The sequence below is a fragment of the Lissotriton vulgaris genome, chromosome 8 (assembly GCF_964263255.1).
Source record: "Lissotriton vulgaris chromosome 8, aLisVul1.2, whole genome shotgun sequence".
Lineage (NCBI taxonomy): Eukaryota > Metazoa > Chordata > Amphibia > Caudata > Salamandridae > Lissotriton > Lissotriton vulgaris.
Window position 1 is genome coordinate 895,393,225 of NC_141696.1, and position 13,409 is coordinate 895,406,633.

Consider the following 13,409-nt stretch of genomic DNA (forward strand, 5'->3'; position numbering starts at 1 on the left):
TAGTCCTTGAGGAGGAGAATCCCTTTACTTGATGCCTCCCTCCACAATGCTTTGTGAATCAGTTACCACCCCACTCGTGTGTGTTGGTTACTGATTCATGGTTTACAATGTTGTCGAGATTTCCAACCATTGACGAATTGCATTCCAAATAATTCCACTTGTAATTGCACTTTAGAATGGGTCATAAAAGCCTTTTTGAAATTCACCAACAGTTTGCAAATTTGCAAAATGTATTTGTACAGTGCGCAAAGGCGTTCTGACAGCATTGACCTTCTGGTTTTGTAAATCAAAGGCTTTGTTACAATAAAACATCTGTGCTCATCTGGCCTCAAACTTTGAAATGATGATTCATTTGGTTTCAATTAAATGTCGGAGGGCCAAGTGCTTCTTTCAACTGAACTTGCATGATCAAAGAGTGCATTTAAAATTCGATATGATTCATGATTCTCATACACAAATGGTTCTATTTGAATGCACTGTTCATGCATTATGTACACAAATGGCATTGTCTATCATTGAAATATCGGTTTGTGGTAATTTCTGTAGTGGAATAGATTAAGATAATACACTGCTCATGAAAGTGCGCGTGGTCTCCAAAAATCTATGCAAATCCTACTGCACTGTGACAGGGATGTATTTTGAATGTATAACTCACTAGGGTGGGTTAGCCTTGCTTTCATGAATCTTGTTTTTGCCTCCAAGATTGTTGCATGGACCAAAGTATATTTCACATCTACACCCAGCTAAATTGGTATGTTCAATACATCTAATAAGATATTTTTGGGGGTCCTCACCCACAGGTACCATCTGTGGCCTGCTTCATCATCGACCCACGTTCCACTTATCTAGTGTCAGTGTCTCCCATGCTAATGTGAGACAAAACATTGACATATGGAAAATACATTTGAATTTGATCAATGACATTTACTTATTTCTTTATACCAGTACAGACCATTGGGCCATGCAACAATGTTGTGGCCAAAAACAAGATTCATGAAAGCAAGTGTAACCCTCCCTAGGGAGTTATACTAAAACAAATCTGGGAGGCAGAGGGTACTTACCCAGTCATATGCTTCTCACTCCTCCAAGTGTTGACATGTTGACAGACATGTTGACATATATTATGAATGGCCATTTGATTTTTAATATATGTCATTGTTCTTTATCAACAGCTTGTTATGCCTGAAATACAATGAGTTTAATTACATTAAGTTGAGCCGGTCATTCATCACATATTTTTGAGAATTGGGTATTTCTATCATCTTTTATAAATAGAAGTGTCTATTTCCCAACTGCAAGCATTATAGAACAAAATCTCTGCTATTCACCCAGCGGGCAGCAAAATAATGCATAATCTCTTCTGTTTAGACGGCCATAGACTGAACAGTAGACATGGTGTAAAATTTGACTAGCAGTCAATTCAATTTAATTCATGAAGCTTTATTAGGTACATATAAAATGACCATAAAAGCACAAAAGGGGAAATCATACATAAAATAAAAAATACATCAGATTACAGGGCAAAGAACGACCAAGATATTAAAAACATGATTCGTTAAAAACACATACTTTTCCTAATATTAATACACTGAGTTAAAAACGTTGCAGTATAAAATCAGATATCGACAGATTGTAAGTTAAAAATTAAACTCATTGCCTGATTAACTGTACGTACGCCATGTTTGACAAACATAGGTTTCAGATAGGCAGTACCGAAATTCATGTACAGTTTGCAAAACAGTAAAAAGTGCAAAATGTTCTGTTTAGATACACCATCACACAAACATGACCCTAGTGGATGTCTCTTAAGATTCGGCTGAGCCACTAAATGATGTGCTATTCCAAACCTCAGTCTGGTCAGCACAAACTTGTGAGATGGCCTAGTCACCCATACCAAATAATCGGGAAAACCTCCAACGGTGATATAACTGTTGTAAAACATAACAGTAGATAAAGATCCATAGGCTAAGGCCTGCTTCCTTTCAGTATAAGCCATGAATTTAATTTTCAGCGCTATTTTGGGTATCTGGGATGCTGCACTGGGATCGATCAAGACATTTAGATTAAATATCTCGTAAAAACAAACGACAACATATTTTTACCAGGGTATATTTAGATGTTTATCCAGCGAGATACAATCCTCAATAATTGATCTGTTAAAAGTTTTATCCTCCTGAAGCCAAATAGACCACCAGACCATAAGTGGCCTCAGGGATAACAGGTCTGTTAGAAGATTGATATCCACTTCCCGGTGGATTAACTCAGTAGGGGCGGAGGTTGGTAAAGACAGGAGCTTTTTTAAAAAAGAATTTTCCTCCTGCTGCAAATGATGGTCTCTTCTGTGAACCCACACACCTGCCCCGTAGAGTGCAATTGAAATACATCTAGCTTGGTAAATCTTAAGCATATCCCTGGTGCGTCGGTCCCCCACCTTAGCAGCAAATTTGAAGACACCATGGGCACTTTTAGCCATTTTAATACGGATATTACTAAAGTCATTGGACCATTTTCTATCTTTAGAGAAGGTTATACCAAGGTAGCCAAATTTATCTACTTGTTGCACCTTTTCTTGATCAATAAAAAAGGCATTTAAAAATGTGCTTCTAGCCCCACACGTCATAGTGTGCATTTTCCCCTTGTTAATAATCAGTTTTCTGTTTTTAATAAAGACAGAAAATCTATCGAGCAGACGCTGTAATCCCAAAGGGGTTCTGGAGAGCAAAACAGCGTCGTCAGCATATAGAACACTGGGAAGGGTACACCTTTGATCTGGGGGGCATCCGCTTTAACATTTTTTTAAATTGCATTGATACCGTTAATAAATAAGATAAAAAGTAGGGGGGGGCAATACACATCCCTGACTAATCCCTCTTTAGACATTAAATTTTGGGGTGCATTCACCCTTAATGCCGTAACGCACAGACGTTTGTAGTTTCCCGTACAGCCTTGCGAGGAAAAAGATAATACCCTGCTCCTAGCTGTAACAGGGTTGGCCACAGAATAGAGTGGTCAACCATGTCAAAAGCACTACTTAAGTCTGCAAAGCAAAGGTACAGAGATCCTTGTTTTGCTTCAGTGTATTTCCCGATCAGTAAATCAAGGTTAATACACTGGTCGAGTGTTCCCCGGCCCTTTCTAAATCCATACTGGCTGTCGGCAAGAATACCCTCTTGCTCGACCCATTCCTCTAGCCTAACCAGCATGACTCTACTCATGATCTTAACTGAGGAGTCAAGAAGGGAAATGGGGCAGTAGTTTTTCACATCAGATCGGCTTCCCTTTTTGTGTATTGGGATGATAATAGATTCCCCCCATGATTTGGGTGCCTCGGTACATATTGCAGCGTTAAAAATGATAGCCAAGAGAGGGCTCCACATCTCAGGGGCTGCTTTATAAACATCAACGGGCACCCCATCAGGGCCCTGGGCTTTCCCCCCCTTACTACCAGTCAGATAAATAATTTGAGGATGGTCTTTATTTAGCCAGCGTTAAATAAAAAATAGACTCCTGGCAATGGTAATGTATTGGCCTACTTGTAATGGGGATGCAACATGTGTGCAGCATTTGAAAGTAAGTGCATTTGCAAGTGTAGACTAATGTGTCAAAAGGTAAGTGCATGAATTTAGCTGAGCTGTTTACAGATGAAAAAACAAAATCTATTTTGAATAAAAACATCAGCAGAGAATACTGATTATGGTTTTAAAATACGTTACATATCTGTTTTATTCACTCATGACATTTCATTGTTTTTTGATATTTTCATAATGCTCCTTTTGATGGTTTTTGAGGGCTGGGCTCTTTTTGGGCTTCCTATGGAAGGCATTGTGTAAGTGTAGGCTTTTGTTTAAGGGGGTTGTACTTGGTTAGTATTTCAAATCTGGCAACAGAGCAGCAGTCAACAAACAGCAGCGAATAGGGAAGGATACACACTGTAAGTAGTTGGTGCTTGGGGGCCCAGTGCTTAGGGCACGTGCAGGAGGTTAATTGAGTGACACACTGTAATGGGGCTGCTTTGGAATATGGAAGTAAAACCAGTCGACAGGTAAGTATACATCTGGATAATTCACAGAAGAAGTTCAGTCTGCTGCGTGTGAATTAACACACTTGTTCATACTATTCACCCAGCAGAGTAGATTAAGGCACTTATGCTTATTGGTCACATATCCCATCCAGTCACACCGATATTTTAGTCACCTGCACAATGCATCTTGGGAAAGGTATTTTAATTGTTAACATATTAAGCAGTGTTTTGAATGGGAAAGGTCCTTTCTCTACTGGGCCCACATGTCTATGTACTTGCCAGTGCTGTTGCAGCAAAAGAAATCTGGGAGTAAAAAATAAATCTGTGTGACAAGCTTGGAGGCTGTACCTGACAAAAACCATTGTAGTGGAGGCGCTGGGGAAGGAAGCAGTGGGAAAAGGAGGATGAAAAGTAAGAGAATAAGGGCAAAGAGGTGGACCACTAGCAAGGCTAGGACGCCCACAACAACGAGAAGAAATTGAATCAATGAGGACCAGGGTTACCAATGCCATAGGGGACCAGTAACAAATAGCGATGAAGAACAGGACAATGAAAAACCGGGCCAGGATGAGAAGGATCAGAAGGGCCAGGAGAATGTTGAACAGGGAGATCTGAAACCAGTGGACCAGGGCCCAAAGAAACAGAAGGACCAGAAGTAGAAGGAACAGAAGGTCCTAGACCATAACAACAAGAAGGGACATGAGGGCTTGTGCCACCAACCAGGACAACAGGGATGAGGGCAACCAGGGCAAGGAGTAGCCTATCCAAGTAGACAAACCAAAGAGAACCAGTAGCAATAGACTAAAGGAGAGAAGGACCAGTGGCATGAGGGCCAAGACCACATACATCAGATCAAGGAGGACTAGGGGCCAGAAGCAAAAGGACCAGGAAGACAAAAAACAGAAAGGACCTGGGGACCCTACATTAGAATAACCAGTGGGTTAAAAAGGACAAGAAAGTCCAGGTACAGTGGAACCCAGATCAAAAAGTCCAACAGTGTCAGGCTCATGGGGATCCTAAATAAGGTTGAGAAGAACAACATGAAGCACGGTGACCCACAACATAGAATCTAAAATGACCAGTGCCAGAGGGATGAGGAAGACCAGACTCAATTGAACAATTACTATTTATTATTAATTATTATTCGGATGTTTTAGAGGACAATTAATTTTTTCCTTTGGCAATTGAATCTTTGATTAAATCTTTGATATGATTTGTACCCTTTGAATTTTTAACATTTTCATATATAAAATAATCTTTTGATACAAAGATTTCCAGTGTTGCTATTTTCTCATTTGATTGTTTGCTCCATGTCTCATAAATAAGTTTGTCTGAGATACATCTTGTACAGATCCCAATGTGGTTTAGTCAGATAAATTGATTTTTTGTAATTTTTCAATCTGACCTCTGGAAATTGTTCATTTGTATAAAACTAATTCCATTGCTGTTATTTTCCAAATTTACATTTGTATTACAAAATCAGGCACAGCAGCAAAGAGGTTCTCGGGAGGTGCACTGACAGTGCGCCATCAAAAAGGTGGCACTGTCAGTGCGCCCCCTGATAGCAGCCCTCTGAGGGGGGGGAGGAGGTCCCATGGAAATTCCCCCTTCAAAGTGCAGACGGGTTGCCACTTGGACTGTGAACACACAGGGTGGCTTCAAAGCAGCTGCTCCATTTTTCACATGAATGCGTTAGTCCTAGGGCAGCATCAGTTTGTGGCTGCTCTGGGGGCAGCGCATTCATTATAATACGGCGCATTTTCCTTCATTGCAAAGGATGCAACTTTTAAAAGGTGCACCCAGTGCAATGAAGGCAAGTGTGCTGCATGTATAATATGACCCCAAGGTGGACTAGTAGGAGTAGGAAGGGGCAGGGGGACTGGAAACTAGGGGGGCTAGCCTAACCAAGGCCACTGGAACTAGCATTAGAAGAACCGATACATGAGAGTCAAACAAAGGAGTACCCGAATTAAGACTAAGACTCCACTGACCAAAGTGACCAGGATCAGAAGGATTATGAACTGAAAATGACTGGATTAGATAAAGCAGGGGAGTCGGACCAGGAGGACTGATGGACGAGAAGTTGGGTGAGGAGAATGAAAAGGTCTAGGACCCAGAGCCTGTTAAACAGGAGACCCAAGAATCAAACGACTAACGGCAGGAGTACATGGGGATGACAACCAGTCAAACCAGGACTAGGAAGTACAGGGCCAGGAATTTCATAGACTAGCATGAACTGGAGGTCAATGAACATCAGAACTAGGAAAGGCTAGGATGATCTATGACAGGACATGTTATTACAGAGCCACGTGGTCAAGGATCAGGAGGACGAGGGCCAGGAAGATCCGGACCATATTGAAGAAGACTAAGAGCAGGACCTGAAGAGCAATGGCCAGTATGTCCAGGTTACTAGGATAGGCAGGACAGGGATTAGAAAGTCTGAGGGGGCAGTACCAAGGGCACCCAGAAGACCAGGGCAAGAGCACTAGGTAAACCAAAATGATCATGATCAGGTGAATCGAAAACAGGGCTAAGAGTTTCATGAAGTTCAGGACCTAAGGGACTATGGCTCGTACTATCAAGTGAGGCAAGCAAGCATTACAAGTAGCAGGACCAGTATGAGGAGGATCTGAGGTAAGAAGGCCAACCAGCATTGGGCAGACCAGGTGAAATGGACTGTGGTGGGCAGGAGGATCAGTATCAAAATGTTCAGACTCAGGAGGACCTGAACGTGGAGAACCTGGATTAAAAGGACCTGGATCAATGGCTGCAGTACCAGTTGGACTAAATGGATAAAGAACAGATCCAAGAGAACAAGGACAACCCAAACAAGGAGGACAAAGACGAAGAGTGTCAGGACATGAGAAGCAAGATGGACGAAGACCTGCGGTACCAGGGCTAGAAGGCTAATGGTGAGGAGAACCAGGGTAAGGTGCCTAGGACCAAGTAGGAAAAAAATAAACAAGACCAGATTGTCCAAGACTGGAAGAAACAAGGAGGGCCATGGTGGCTAAATGTTTGTGAGAACAATAGGACAAGAAGGAATTGGAATGGGAGTGCAAGACTAAGAGAGTAGGTTGGTTAAGTCAAGAGAACTATTTCCAAGAGAACGCAAACTGTAAGTAAAAGGACCAAGAGGATCACGGGCAAAGGGCAAAAAAATCACGAGACAAGGACTATGAAAAACATGAATAGCATGACTTTGGTCAGAAGTTCCAGATACCTGAGACCATGGACACAGGCAGACAGAGTCAGAAGGAGATGTTCAAAGGGACCAGGAAATAAAAGACTGAAGGGGTCGGGAAAACAGGGCAAAGATCATCAGGACCTTGAGTACCAGGACCAAAGGGGCAGTGTGACAAGGTAAAGGAGGATTAGGATAAGAATGATCACAGCCTGTAGGTCCAGGACACAGCACTAGGAACAGGATGGCCAGTCCCAGGAGAACCAGATTAAGGAGGACCATGATGAGTTTGTGTAGCAGCACAAGGACAAGCACCAGGAAGACCAGTGCCAAGAGGATCAGGACCAGATCGAGAAAGTCCAGGAAGTCAAGAGCCAGGCCTATAGGACCAGGGCCAGCATAAGGAAGGAAGAGGAGGGGGCCAGTACCAAGACTACCAGGAGGACCAGAATCAGGAGGACCAGAACCAGGGCTAGAAAGTTTAGAAGGATCAGCAACAATAGGAACAGGAACAGGCCTAGGATTGCCAGCCAGACCATCCCCATAGAACCAGGGCCAGAGTTCTAAGTTGAACTGAATGACCAAAACAGGGTCATTCAGGAACAGGGTGAGGGAAGATCGGGAAGACCAGAACAGCCAGATCCAGTAAAACAGGGGGCCTATACCTGGATCTCTAGGAGCCTATACCTCAGGTATAGGCTCAGGGGGCCTACACCTGGATCTCTAGGAGCACCTGGACCAAAATGACAAGGCTCAGAAAGACCCCAAAAAAGCGGAACCAGAACCAAGAAGGCCCAGAACATTGAGTCTAGTGACAGAAGAAACATGAGGACAAGGCACAGGGCCAGGGGGACAAGAATGATCCAAAGCCGTAAGACAGGACTAAGAGGCCAAGGCCTAAGTGGTCCAGGGTACAAGAGGCCAGATATGTCAAAGGGATCAGCAGGACCAATAACTCATGTACAGGGAATCAGATGAGCAGAGTGAGAAGGATAAAAAGGAACAGGTAAAATGCACAATGGTCGAGAGGATGAGAAAGGAAAAGAAGGAGCTAGAAGAAGGTGGCCTTAAAAGACTAGGATGGCCAAATTAATCAGAACCAAGAGGATTAGGCATGCAAAGACGCAAACAAGGTGGGACCAGATACAAAGGATCAAGTCTAGTGGGCACAAAACCAAGAAGAGAACACAGACTATGAGGACCAGTAATTGGTAGATCATAGCTAGGCAAACCAGGCAGAGCTTGAGGAAGGATAAGACAACAGGACCTGAAGAATGAAGAGGAGATGGCCAGGCAACAAGAGGCAACAAGACAAGCCCAGGGTAATGAGGCCAGTGGGACCAAAAATCATGGGGAAAAGAAAGCTCTATTCATAGAGGCCTAAATTATCAGTACCTGACATACAAGGAAAAACAGGAAAAGCAGGACAAGGATGAGGAGGAAAAGAAGTACTAGGACATGGGAGGCCAGAATGAGAGGAGCCATGATGACCAAGTTGGGCGGCTAAGAAAGCCTAATAACAGGATGGCTGAACAAGGAGGATCAGAATAAAGTGGACAAGTTAGTACTAGATGACAACTTGCAGGAGGACCAGGTATCATGACATGTTGAAGGAGGACCTGGAGAACTAGTCAGGTCGGGTATGGGGGACTGGGGCCATTAAGACCTGGAATCAGATGGGGAGTATTATGTGGACCTGAAGGGTCAGAATAATCAGGACCAGGAACAGGGCTAGGATGACCAGAGAGGTAAGAACCAAGCAAACAGGATCCAAGGTGCCAAGTGGAGCAGCAGGGCTAGGAACTTGGGCATTAGGACCAGGCTGCTGAGGATCAGGGGAATTAGAACAACTAGAGCCCTGAGGACCACTGAGACCAGACCAGGACAAATATGACCAGGTCGAGCCCAAGAGGACCTAATAGGATGGATTAGGATCAGTCGGGGCAGCACCAGGTAGACCACAAGGACCAGTCAAAGGGAATCAGGATGACTCATACCAGGAGGACTGGGATTTCCAGCCCTAGGAGCATGAGGAAAACGGTGCTAGGTGTAAAAGGACTACCAGGATCAGGATGAGGATCAGAGGCCCAGGAAAGGCCAATACAAGGATGAGCCAGGGGCAGTGTTAGGAAAACAAGGGTCAGGAAGGACTACAACCAGGAATCCCAGATTCAGGAAACCAGTAGCAGGGTGACCAGTACTAGTTCACCCATGGCCAGGATAAGGATTAGGAGAACCAAAACAACCCAGACAAAGAGGACTTGGAACACGACTGAGAGGAGGTCTAATGTCTAAGGCAAAGACGGATCTGGAAGTGAAGGGAGAAGATAAGGAGCAGGAGGACAACTATGTGAGTCTAGTCCACATGTGATAGGATATCCCTTTCATAAATGGTTCTTATTCATTCTTCTTCAATTGCCAACTCCTTGAAACCCTCACATCTTCAGCCCCAGCATAGAACTGGTAAGTATTTGCTAAACAACAATAGCATGCAAACCGAATAAAACGCCGGGACTGTTACACACTGACTTCTAAGTGTAGAAGATGTGGTCTGATGCTGGCATAGTCGTCTGATGGTGGATCTGAGAACATAGGGACTGAAATTTGACAGAGAAGTTGAAAGGTGGATGAGTGAAAATTAGAGTGGTCTGTGAAAGATGGCAGAAAGGGTTCAAGAATCTCAAATGGGTGAAGTCAATGGTTAATGACTAATAAAGGGGTCGAAGAGATATGGCAATCACCAAAGAGAATCTCAGGATCATTAGAAGGCTCTAACGAGTAGGAGAGAGTCTGATGGAGGCTCCAGATAGATCATTTCGTATGTGTGTGAACCCAGAACCTTGCACTGACATTCCTTAAGACGCCACGCAAGTCAGCAAGACAACCTGTTACATTGTGTGACAGGAAAAGAGCAGAAATGTGCAATATCTACTAAGATAGGACGAATTTCTGCTCTATTCCTATACTGTTGCACTGTGTGCTGCCTAGTGCCAACACAGGCACCCTTGCACCATAGTTAAAGGGTGCCTGCATTACAATTAGGATTGTTTTTGTACAGCAAGACACACCTTTCTTCACAAAAATAATCCTTTGAGGCATGTTCCTCTATCTATGCATGCTGCAGAATACAGTACACACAGAAAGAGGAAGATAAGAGGAGCCAAACCTATATAACACCTTCTTAAACCTCACTTTTGGGATGGCGTACCATTTTGGCTCAATCCCAGGTTTGCTCCTTTAGGGATTGCATGAAAATCTATGGGTGGATTCATGAGAATGCCCATGCTCCACCCATGGACAGTGGCCGACTGTGACTTTTTAAAGTGGTGAGACGTAAAATGATTGTCATACTGCACCGTAGGGAGCGAGCCCGAACAACCTTAGAGTGAAAAATAGTGCAAAAAGTGTTCATTTCCAAGCAAATTTGAGAAAGCAGGAAGGTTAATAAAGTAATTGTGAAAGATGTTACACCCACTGCCCACAATGTGTGAAAATATGTCCCATTATCAAACAAGCATGTACAGGTGTTTTTGGCGGGGAAGAGGGTCAACCTACCCTGCACCGATCCTACTATGGGCAGGCAGACAGGGGGTAAACAGCAGAGTCATCAAACTGCCAAATCTGTTTCTGAGTGGCAGTGTGGAGGCACTAAAGCCCCACACAAAGCACTGTTGTAAAAACAAGAATAAACATGATTCCCATACCACTTTTACAAACTAAAGAGCTGTGACAATTTCCAGGTGATGATGGGGTAGATGTGGAGCGCTGCACATAGTATTGGAAAACAACCTCACTAATGGACAAATTTCTTTTATCTCAGACACAGCAATAGGTGCATTAGCTAAAGCGATGGCAGGATGCTTGGTTTCATTTTGTAAAGCAGCAGAAATTAAGGCGTGGGTGCTGTATAGTCTTAGTGTGATACACCTCCTAACTTGACAACCCTTTCGTTCTTTAGAGTCTGTTCCAAGTGACCCACAACAGCAGCACAGGCATGCTGAATGGCAAAAACTGTTTCAGTGGAAAAAGATAGCAGGGAAAGGCAATGTCACCCCACACATACCAACATTCCCAGGAACATAAGCAAGGTACAAAACCCTGCAGCAGACACTGAAGCAAACGGCCCAGAACCTATTAACAGCAGAGGAACAACTGCACACCACTCACAAGCGTAAGCGCACCAGTACCAGCCAAACCCCAAGCAACATCTTTGCACTGCAGCAGGAAAAAGGCACCGAGTGGTGTTAGTTCGAGCTCCCCAGGCTGCAAACTAACACCTAACCTTTTTCTAGAGGAGCTGGGTTGTTTTTGACAATCAAGGCAACAAAAGCAGCATGCAAAATGCTGGCAGACCATTTTCTTGTGACAAGTTGGCAGGCAGACACACTGAAGCGTCTCGTACAGCCCCATATAAGAACACTCCCAATGTACACAGCAACAAACACCAGATAATAACACTTTTCACAAGAAAGGAGAGTCCATGAATTCCACAGAAATGGGGGGGAAGACAGGGGGTATACTCCACAATCTGTCTTCACAGGGACAAAATCAGGTAGTGCCACTGGGGAGTAGGGGATGTGATGGATTATACCACCTTTGGCTGGGCAGGTTAGGGACAAACCTCACCCCAGGTTTCTGTGCAGAAATACGTCTGGCTTAAGAACTTTAGGCTCCTAAAATGGCTGGGTACTAGTGATTGCCGGTTTCATTGTTTCAGGTATGGAAAACTGACTTCGTTTTATTGCCTTCAGTACTCTCTGAAGCATTTGTGTTGTTTTCCCTGTTTCCTCTCTCCTTTTACTTGGTAAAAATACACATTTTTGGTGCTACAAATCAAAAAGTAAACCTTTTTTTAAAAGCGCCGCCAGCCTGAGTTCCTTAAAGGAGGACGAGCTTCTTTCTGTTTAAGAAAACTTCAGTGACTCAATGAGTACAGGCTGTGCTGCAACGTACCAGGAACGAAATGGCCAATCACTACAGCATGGCTTCACAAATAGCCACAGTGATTGGCCATAACTGTGCGGCAGTGCACCACCCACGCGTGGCACCCAATCTGTGGTATGCCTGCCCGCAGGCTCAGGCAGCGCGGTGTCTTAGCCAATCCTAGCGCTGCTTGCAGTGCCAGGATTGGCTAAGAGCAGGGTTAATCACCGCCCTGTCTGAAGAAAAGCACCCTGTCCCTCTCTCTCATGAGTCGCTCTGCGGGAAGGTAGTAGTGTGCCCATGTCCAGGCTGGCCATTAAAATGCCCAGCCTAAAAATGCAAAAATGGACATGCGTACTACTGTTGCGCTTGCAGTCGGGCGTGTCCCGGTAGCCGCCCGCGGGTAGAATATCAGAAATCAAATAAAAAACAAAGTCTTGTCGTGGTGATTGAATGACCACAACAAGACTTTGTTTTTTACTTTTGTGGAAGTTAGTGGCAATTTCGTGACGGTCGTCGGTGTGGCAACGCCATAACGCCCCCAATGGACTGCCCATGGAATGCTTTCTAAACACAGGGTAATGCAAAGTGCAATTTGCGCTGTCTTGCGTTACTCTGGATTTACTAAGCCACACAGGGCTATGCAAGGTGGCTTTGCATTGCTTCATAAGTCCAATTGGAGGGCTTGAGTTGCATTGTGTCACCTTGCTTGACACAAGGGCAATGCAAGCCCTTTGTAAATCTGTAGTAGTAAGAATCGTTGGGGCTTATGTACAAGAACCTAATGTTACTGTAGCGTCAATTTCTTGGCGTTATGGCTGCTTTATTTATTGCTGTATGTACAAGTTGCCCCTAACTGCAGTTAGCACCACTTTTCCGTTGTAAACGTGAATTTTTATGATCGCCACTTCTGTTAGCGGGACTTAACGAAAAGGAGATGTAAGGTGGGCTTTCCCGTGCAAAAGCTGCCGCTAACCGCACGTCGTGATATTTACAATGAAATTCCCATATGGCGATAGCCCTCCAAAACTGACGCTAAGTCCAGTTAGAGGCAGTTTTATAAGACCAGAAAATAGGGTCTTAAAATTGATGCAAATACTTGGGGCCTCATTTCAGAGGTTTGTGTCCCGGATAGCGCTGCAAGGAATGTTGCTGCGCTGCCCTGTGACAAAACAAAAGGACAGGAATGTGCAGTATTCAGTCAGTCAAAATGCGTTATTCGATTTTAGATAAAATCATAAAAAGACATACATTCCATACATATTAAAATTTTAAAATACA